General features: G+C 42.9%; 1 long non-coding RNA gene across 1 annotated transcript; it reads right to left on the bottom strand.

Moving 5' to 3' along the window:
* Window positions 1–1601: 1601 nt before the first annotated feature.
* Window positions 1602–8955, bottom strand: LOC108447533. Its single transcript, XR_001863134.1, has 3 exons — window positions 8604–8955; window positions 5392–5583; window positions 1602–3667 (listed from the first exon to the last, which is right to left on the bottom strand). It is a non-coding gene; the product is annotated as an uncharacterized LOC108447533 (long non-coding RNA).
* Window positions 8956–8971: the final 16 nt, after the last annotated feature.

Consider the following 8971-nt stretch of genomic DNA (forward strand, 5'->3'; position numbering starts at 1 on the left):
ACTTGTGGTAATAAGAATTAAGCCCTTAACCTTGTGAGAGTTTTCAGATGCACCAACCCCCAGTATATATTAAAAAAAAAATCAGTAATCTCATAAATTACAGAGGAGGTGACCTTGGAAGAGTCTCTATCCAGAATTATGGGTTTGATGACCCTCAGTTTTGAAATCCCCATCTGCCTTTTTGCAGAGCACAGCAGCACTATTTTGATTTCTGAGAGTTTGGTGAAGGTGGTCTTGAAATCTGTGACAAGAGCCATGTCCTTCCCAGTACATTTGAACACAGTTGCCTTGGTCCATTTCCAGACCTAAAACTCTATTGAAAAGAATTTTTTTATGAGGAATTAAAGTGTGGGTTGTTTTTTGGTTGGGGGAGGGGGGGAGGGGAAGGAGGATTTGTTAAAAAAAGCAAGTCAGAAGAATTACAATAACCTTTCCTTCTTCCCCCTGCCCTAGAGTTCAGCTTGTCATTGAAGCAGACAGGGAAGGAGCTATTGAACCCACAAAGACCAGATGGTGACCACCAGAGGAAACTCTCCTGGTTTTGACACTGACATCTGAAGGGTTCTTGGAGACTGCTTGAGTTTAGTGAGATTTCTTTGGAAAGCAGGCAAAACAACACTGACACCACCAGCCAGGCTGTGCACCCATTCACCACATTGCTAGACCCTCAGAGTCTAATGGTTGTAGCTGGGGAACTGACTGGAATTATTCCTTTTCACAGGAAATTCCTGAATTGGGAAACTTGAGGATTGCTCAAGACCAAAATTACTCTGATTTTTTTAATTCTCCAGTGTATTTCCCTTCTCTTCTCTTAGCACTTTGGTTTTAGCATTTTACTGGGCAAAGCCAACTGCAACAGTGGAACAACAACAAATAGTGCCATTAACAAATTCCTGTTAAGCAGTTTCATACCTGAGCCATGGAGTCAACCTCTGTTGGTTCCAGGGACAGTCTCTGCTCTCAGCCAAAGCTAAGTTGGTTACCTTGCATTGCCTTGGCAGCATATAACATATCATAACAATACAGTCATTAGCATGTGTACACACCAGCATCTGCAAGCTAAAAATTGGGGCAATTTCAGAGAAAAACAAGGAATCTGAAGAAAAATTAGGGGATCATCCATAAAAAGCCACCCTTTTTGAAGGCACCAAATGGAGAACACAAATCTCTTGCTGAGGAAGAGACAAGTATTTTCTCGGTGGGTATAGCTGCCCTTGCATACTCTGCAAAGCTGGGAACTGGCTCCAAGGAGCATCCCCGGGCACAGAGCTGCGACCAGTTCAGGACAAGAGCAGACCAGGAACGACACTTCTGCCATCTAGTGGTTTGTATAAGCATTCGAGCTGAGGAAAGATGCTGTAAATCCTGGCGGGTAGCACGAGCTTAGCAGTGCAGAATAATACAGCCATAAACCGTGATCTTACCTGCGGTAAAGAGAGGAATACGGTGAAAAATACGTGCTGGATGTCTTCAGCACATAATTAACATAATTCTGTGTAGATCCACATTCAGCCCAAAAGATACTGCCGAGACATTATTGCTAGCAATGACCAGAGCAGGAACATTTAAGAAATGATGCATTTGACATTTATGTGATCATTTGTCTCCCATGAGCATTTCTTGACAGGTTCTCAGAATTCAAATTCGACTTCTGTTCTGGAATATGGCAGGCCTCTGCTTTCCAGAGTGGAAGAGTATAAATAAAAAATGTATTTGCCATTACAGTAATTACACTAAAACTAGCACAGAAATTTCCACCCTTGTTTAAAACTGAGCTCCTGTACTCCAACAAACATGAAAGCGGGGATTTCCACTGCCTCCTTTTGTCATGGCACAAAGCTTCCTTTTACCAGTCATTTCCCTCCCCACTAAGCTCTCCTTTCTCCTTGTTTCACAAAAAATTCTCAGCGATTAATGGTCATACCTTCTTCTCTACCATACATGGTGTACATTTCCCATCCCTTCTCCATCTTTACACTGATGTTTCAATCTTTCTTTATATAAGAGTTTTTCCATGCATAGTCTCATCCCAGTGGTCTGACTAAAACACACTTTTCTCCTGCTTTGGAGTAGATCCCTGCTGAAGACATAGCATCAATTTGCATAATAGCACTGCAATATCCCACACACCATACTTGGTACATTTTGCTTCTCTTTAACCACTAATTTTGTCCAAGCACAGAACTATTCATTTGTTGAATGTGCTGAAAATATGCAAACACACTTAATAGAAATGGAAGAATGTCTGTTACTTTTCTCCTTGTTAGATCTTAGACACTGCCCTCATCCTCCCACCTATCAGAGCTGGTAATTTACCAGTGCTATTTCCAGGACAAATGTGTCTAAAGAGTCCTAAATTTCAGCTCAGTAATAGGATTGCTAAATCCAAATATAGAATGATCCAAATAAATATATAGAGGTTTTAGCCCAGCCTCACTCATTTTACTAGAACACTGCTGTGGGGGTGTTTTGAGCTGTGCTAATTTGCAAATTTCTTAGTAATAATCATCTTTTCTTCAGGTTCCTTCAACTGGAAACTAATGCATTTCAAGAAGGAAAATGTGAAGAAAACAGCAACAACTGAAATAGACTCAGTGGGGGAGGTTTTCAGATTTGCTTTTTATCTGGTCATTTATTTCTTCAGAAAAAGCAAGCAGCTCAACTAAATAAAAAAGAAAACTCCTTGCTTATGAAATCTAGCAGACAAAACAATGCTCTCAAGTGATATGGTAAAAGCTTCCATTACCTGAGACATTTAACCCTGAATTGAATCTAGGACCATAAAACATCCCGTTCTTTCTGTGCTTCAAGTGCAACACCAATACTCAATAGCCTTTCCTGGCTGGTACTGTTAAAAAAAGAAATGAGTTATGACTGGGATATACACTGATATAATCTCTCTACTTCTCTCTATATAAGTACACTGTTATATCCTGCATAGAAACAAACAACAGGTTTTGGGTTGGTTTTTTTTTTTTACATTCCCCCATTCTGAAATCTAAATCTGAAACTAAAACCCACCAAACTCTTCCCTAGGTCTCTCACCAAGATAAATGTGGGGCATGCAGACCCATGTGTCTTATTTGGGACCAGCACTTTTTGGGAGAACAATTTATCCCCCTTGTGTACAAGGGATCAGTACACAGTCCAGGCACATGATAAGGATTTGAGAATCACTGGGAGGCTGGTCAAAATTGCTTCTCAGACTGTCACAGCTTCAGCATCCCCAGAAAAAGTTGAAAACCCTGAACTTCCATCTGGAGAACAATTGATGAAAGAAAAGGAGAATTTTCAAAATGTTGTTGAATGGTGCAGTGAGCGATGAGCTGAAGGAGCTTCCACTCTGATTCATCTTGAAGCACCTTAACTTCTTCTGAAGGTTTCTGTTGTGCATTACAAAGAAAATGTTCTCATTTCAAGTTTATCCCATGTTTGTACTTACACTTCAGACCAATACTGAATGTCTTCACACAAAAACATTAAGCTCAGCTTTATGACTCCTCTGCCTTCTTGGTGCAAAGCATAGTTAAAATTCCTTTTATAGAGGCCTTTCATTCCTCCACCTCTCCCAGCATTAGCTCAGTCATAGCCTAGACTGCAGAATTCCCAATTAGATAGTTCTCTTGTACCACGTTGTGATGCCACAGGTCATTATTTTTAGGTTCTCCTGTAACACAGAAAAGTGAGCTTGATTTAATTTTATTTCAGATTGTGGCACAGTGAGAGGTGAGGCTTCTTGAAGCAAGTTTGCAAACAAACAATAGTGCAATCACAAAAAACAGTCACTGTATCCCTGACCAGGTATACTTACCCCCATAGCAAGGACTAACTGCTTTTACATATTTGGGGAAAGAGGGGTTGATGTCTCAGTGCAGCACAGTTTTTCTTCCCTTTGAGTGACATATTCTACTTGCAAAATGAGAATTAGTGCAGGTAGGATGTCTCCCTATAAATATTTCTGAGCAAAAACAGCAACAAGAGACAATAATTATATTAGCTAAAATAAGATGTTGGCACAAGAACAAATGGATGCAAGCTAACCATGTATACATTTAATCTGGTAATTAGGAGATGGTTCCTTACCATCAGACAAAAGAGACTCTGGAACAGTCTCCCAGTGAGCATTGTGGGGGAATGAGACTTGATTACTTTTAAGATAAAGACTGATCAGTTTACAATAGGGATTGAATGACAGACAATAGCAGAGAACAGCACTTGATGACCCAGATCATGTTGTCCTTTCCAGTGACCCTGAAAGCACTGAAAATTACCTGTTATGGAAAACACATAAAATGTCCTGCAACACCACCAACTTCTCCCAACACAGACCACTCTGCAATGCATAACTGTTTGTTATTCCTCACCTATTCACCACATCAGTACATCTCCTTGCCTTTACCGTGACTCCAACCTTGGTGAGTCTGGAGCCCTTTCCACATGTCACCTCTTGCCCGTACTTTTGCAGCAGCTCCATAGACCATGGCACACCACAGTCACAAGGCTGGCATTACCCCAGCTGGCATCTCAAGAATTTTGCGGGCAGCACTGTCCTGTTGCCAGCCTCTGCAAACTCCACTGCCACTTTCTAGCTGTTCAGGGAACAGTGGAATCTCCTGCTCTTCCCAAAAGTTCTGATCTCCAGCAATGGCATCTCTAGCCAGAAGCAGAGGCAATATGCAGGCTTGGTCTACAGAAATAGCCATGACCCATCTACATTATCTGGAGAGAAATATTAGTAATACGGTAATTTCAGCTACCCAGTACAGGACAGATGTCAATGCTGTGGGTCTGTCATAAACAGAAAACTGCAGGAATGAAGCACCCCAGAGTTACAAGCTTTTTTTCCTAGAGGTGAAGGATCATGCCACAATGTCCAAAAAAAAGAAGAGCGGGTCAGTCTGACCTGTACAGAAGAGGGCTATAATGGAAACAAGGTATGAAAGGAGGAATTTAAACAAATTAACAAATTCAAGGAAAAAGAAGGAAAATGCAAATCAAGAATACAGATAGAGCTGAATATCTGATGTTTCATGGGACCAGGATTGTAAGCCTACACCAGCAAGGGCTCCAGGGAGCAGGCATGGAGGGAGACCTCACTGCTGAAAGCAATGCAATAGGCCTTGCATGGCTCAATTAAACTCGGATTAAACCTATTCTACCTCCCTGGCAGGTGGTGAGAAGGGAGACAGCAAAATCAGCGAAAAGAGGCAAATTCAGTGCTGACTGATTGCCTGCATTTAGCCTTTCCTTTATGTGTATCACCCCAATATAGTCCTTTTGCCTTTGCTTAACCACATCCAGGAGCAGGCTCTTCCCCTCCAGACCCCATAAATCCTACGGTAATTCACTGTACTTCTTCCCTACCAGATGGACACTGACCCCCCATCTCACCTTAGCTCTCTCAGTGTGAATACAGAGGGTGCAGCACGAGGAGCAGGGGGAGGTGCATCCCCACTGTGACAGATGCTGTGGCTCCAGGGAACAATCAGGCTGCTGTATTGACATTACAAATGAACGCATACACCTCTGTGGTTTCATTAATGACTGCAGTGAAAGATGAAGAGGCATGAAAATGAATGCAGCCTGCAAAAAAGCAAAGACAAATGGGAAGTAATTTAACTAAATCCCCAACACCTAAACAATGCACATAACAAATCTTTTGAAGTTTTGATTCTCTAAGGAAGCAAGTCCTTGAATCCAAAGTATACAAAGAGGAGTCACCAGCATTGCTTATAAATAAGACTAAGGAAATTATATGGGTGAGGCAATTGGCAAGCAAGCAAGCAAGCAAGGTTCATTACACCTAAAATCACTGTGACATCGAGATCACTTCCTCCGCTTTCCTTTTTAAGGGCAGCTTGGTAGCTAGTAACACACAAGTCTTGAAATGTGCAGGGAGAAGAGTAACACTGTGCAAAACAAGCAACAAGACTAACAAGTGCTACAAGAGTAGCACTGTCTGTGTGCTGCTTTTCTTGGACAGGTGGAGAGCAGAGGTTTTAAACCAGGTCCCATTCCAGTTAATGCCTACTCATCCTGGAATCTAGGGAAAAAATATGAGAAACTGGGACAGGAGTGAAAAGAGATTTATGAGTTGCAAAACTATGACAGGTAAAATTGATAATTGTTCACACAGTTCTGAGTGCTGAATTTAATTCAATACATAACTTGGTTGTAAGCTTGTGCTCATGTTATTATCTATTCTTCTTACATTCATTGCACTTGAGACACCACAGAACTGAGTACTAAAACCCAATGAAACAAAACAGGGCTACTAAATCTAGAAGCTTGGACTGTTGTTCAGTCACGAGAAAATAAGCAGACAAGGTCGCATGGTGGAAATAAAGTGGGGAAAACAAGACCAGATTGGGTGGCTTCATGGGCACTAAGCCCTTAGCACCTAACTAATCTTGCATTAAGCATAGGGAACTATACACACATCCTAAAATGTTCTGCACTGCCAAGAGCATTTTACAGAATATGTATCTCACAGCCAAGGAGACACCTGAGGGAGCATACCATGTACCCTTTTGCAGTTTGTCTCCCAGGGATGTAGGAAAAAGAATGCAAGGTGCTCTGAGCAAAAGGAATAAGCAATATTCTCACAACAGACTGAAGACTGACTGACTGAAGCTGCACTTCAGGTCTTAAAAGCTATAGGGACTGTTTGATTTTCTGATTCCCTCACTATAACCTCTTATATTCCAGAGTATAAAGAAACAATTCTGTCAAGTGTTAAGGATTTGAAGGGGTTGTGACTCTCTTAAATTTGCCATCAGAGTTCTGACATTTTCCCCACCTGACCTGTTTAATCTAGGTGTATATTCTAAAGACGTTCCTGGATTTTCTAGAAAAGAGAAAGGCTAAGTTGTCTGAAAGCACCCAATAAATGCCAATGTTTTGTGCTGGCTGATTCCCTTTATGAGCTCTGAAGAATGTGAATGATTGAAATGAATTTTTCTGAACATTTCTTCACTAATATAAAGTGCAGTAGAAGGGACTACATGTTATTGTTGTTACAATTCCTATTATTATTGCTATTATGTTTGTTCTGTGGGAGGAAAGAAACTTGGGTGGATCTCAACAGGGGAAGTCTGAATGACTGGTGCTTCAGTGGCTTTATGTGCAAGTATCCTGCTATATGCTCATTTTTGCAAATTCACCTGCAAATTCATTCTCTCATCCACACAGAGTCCCTGACACAATCTAATACCTATGAGCAATCCAGCACTAAAAACATTAAACTGCAGGGGAGCTCAAACGTTTTCTCTTTCTAGGGTACAGAATATTAAACATACCATCCCAACACATACCAAAACAACACATCCCAACAAGCTATCATTACCAAATGCTTGCTTTCATCAAATACCAGGCTAATTTAAGCTCTCAATTTTCAAAGCAATCTGAATCCCTGTTCCTTTGGGCTGTACTTAGTCTCTCCCAACCATGCTCACGGCTTCTTCTGACTTGCTCCCATTCTGCCTCCACCTGACCCATAGGCCAGGTGCTCCCAGGACTTAACTGATATTTCTGTCCATAGATGTTTTTGCACAGCCTGTAATACGAGCAAGAAAGCTGAAGACTATAAAAACACAGGAACTGTGATTTTGTTGTGCTGTGCATTGTTGAATGGGGTATGAATCCACCACTGGGACTCCTAGAAACATCACCAACAAGCAGAAGTAAAGGAGCAGGTCATGTCAGGTTCACCTCTGACAAGATCCTGGTCATAAATTTGCAGAGGGACTTGTCCACCTTGGTGTTTCCTCCCTGGGTTACGGTCTGGAGGGCAAGGAGCGATTTTAGTTTTGCCAGCAGCAGGCACACGTGTACACGCAGGAGAACATCTGCACAGGTTTTTTTGTGCTCAGCCTAGGGGCTGGTTAGTTTTTACCCTGATGTGTTACAGCTTCTGCGCTTGCAGACAATGATCTGTGTGTACAGGCTATACCCCTCACTTTGGATCAAACTACACTTTGACACAGCATAACAGGCATAGGCCTCTATTCTCTTCAAATTCCTCTAGGCCCTTACTGCACTGCAAATAATTACTGTCATCATTCTGTACTTGTTAGGACACAAAAGCATCAGCAGGGCCAGAAGGCGGATCTGGAGGGGCTGTGGAATGGCCTGTCTGTGATGGGTCAGGTTTAACCTCAGGCATGGCTGGGAACGGTGGTTTGCAGACAGCATGTGACTGTGAGCAGCCTCTGCCAAAGAGTCACGGGGCTATGTGCCGGCATCTAAATAAAAAGACAACTCGTGCATCAGTGGAGATTATGGGATTTAAGGTAACAGTGAAATGAGGTTTGTTGAACCTCCCAACAAGTCAGAGTGAAGAAGGGCTAACCTAGTGGGAAAAAGGATTATTTTCTGACTTGGCTGTTTCCTGAGCTTTTTTTTTAACCTCTGTCTTGATGCCTTTGCAATAATGAATGAGCCATTTAGAAGATGCTGGGGGCAATTTGCCTTTCTCTTGCCTGACGCCTTTGGACAATCGATCAGAATGGGTTCGAGGGTTGGGTGATGCCTTCAGGGGCAGCAGTTCCAAGTGTGCTGTTAAGTCGTGCTTATCTCTGCCTCAACTGGCCCCGAATCCCCACCTGTGCAGTGCACCCATTCAGGTCCTCGGTGATTTAGGCAGTCTTGCGGGAGATGTGCCCATTCACGTGCATGTGTGACTAGTCTCATGGAAGTGCTGGCTCTGTAACTGTGTAGTAACAGTTTCACCCTTTCCCACTGACCCACCGCGGCAGGAACAAGCAGCCAACAACCAACCCGGGCTGCAAGCCCAGCCAGCTCAGTCTCTTACGGACTCAGACGACACGAGAGAAGAAGCTGTGCCGGGACCGCGCAGCACCCGCGCACGCGAAGAGGAGGCTGCGCCACGCCAGGGGAAAGGTGGGCACGCCTCCTCTGGTGGTGGCCGGGGTCAGAGCGGGGCCGGGCACAGGTGCCCCTGGCGTGTCCC

Source organism: Corvus brachyrhynchos, unplaced genomic scaffold, assembly GCF_000691975.1.
Source record: "Corvus brachyrhynchos isolate BGI_N302 unplaced genomic scaffold, ASM69197v1 scaffold56, whole genome shotgun sequence".
NCBI classification, from domain to species: Eukaryota; Metazoa; Chordata; class Aves; order Passeriformes; family Corvidae; genus Corvus; species Corvus brachyrhynchos.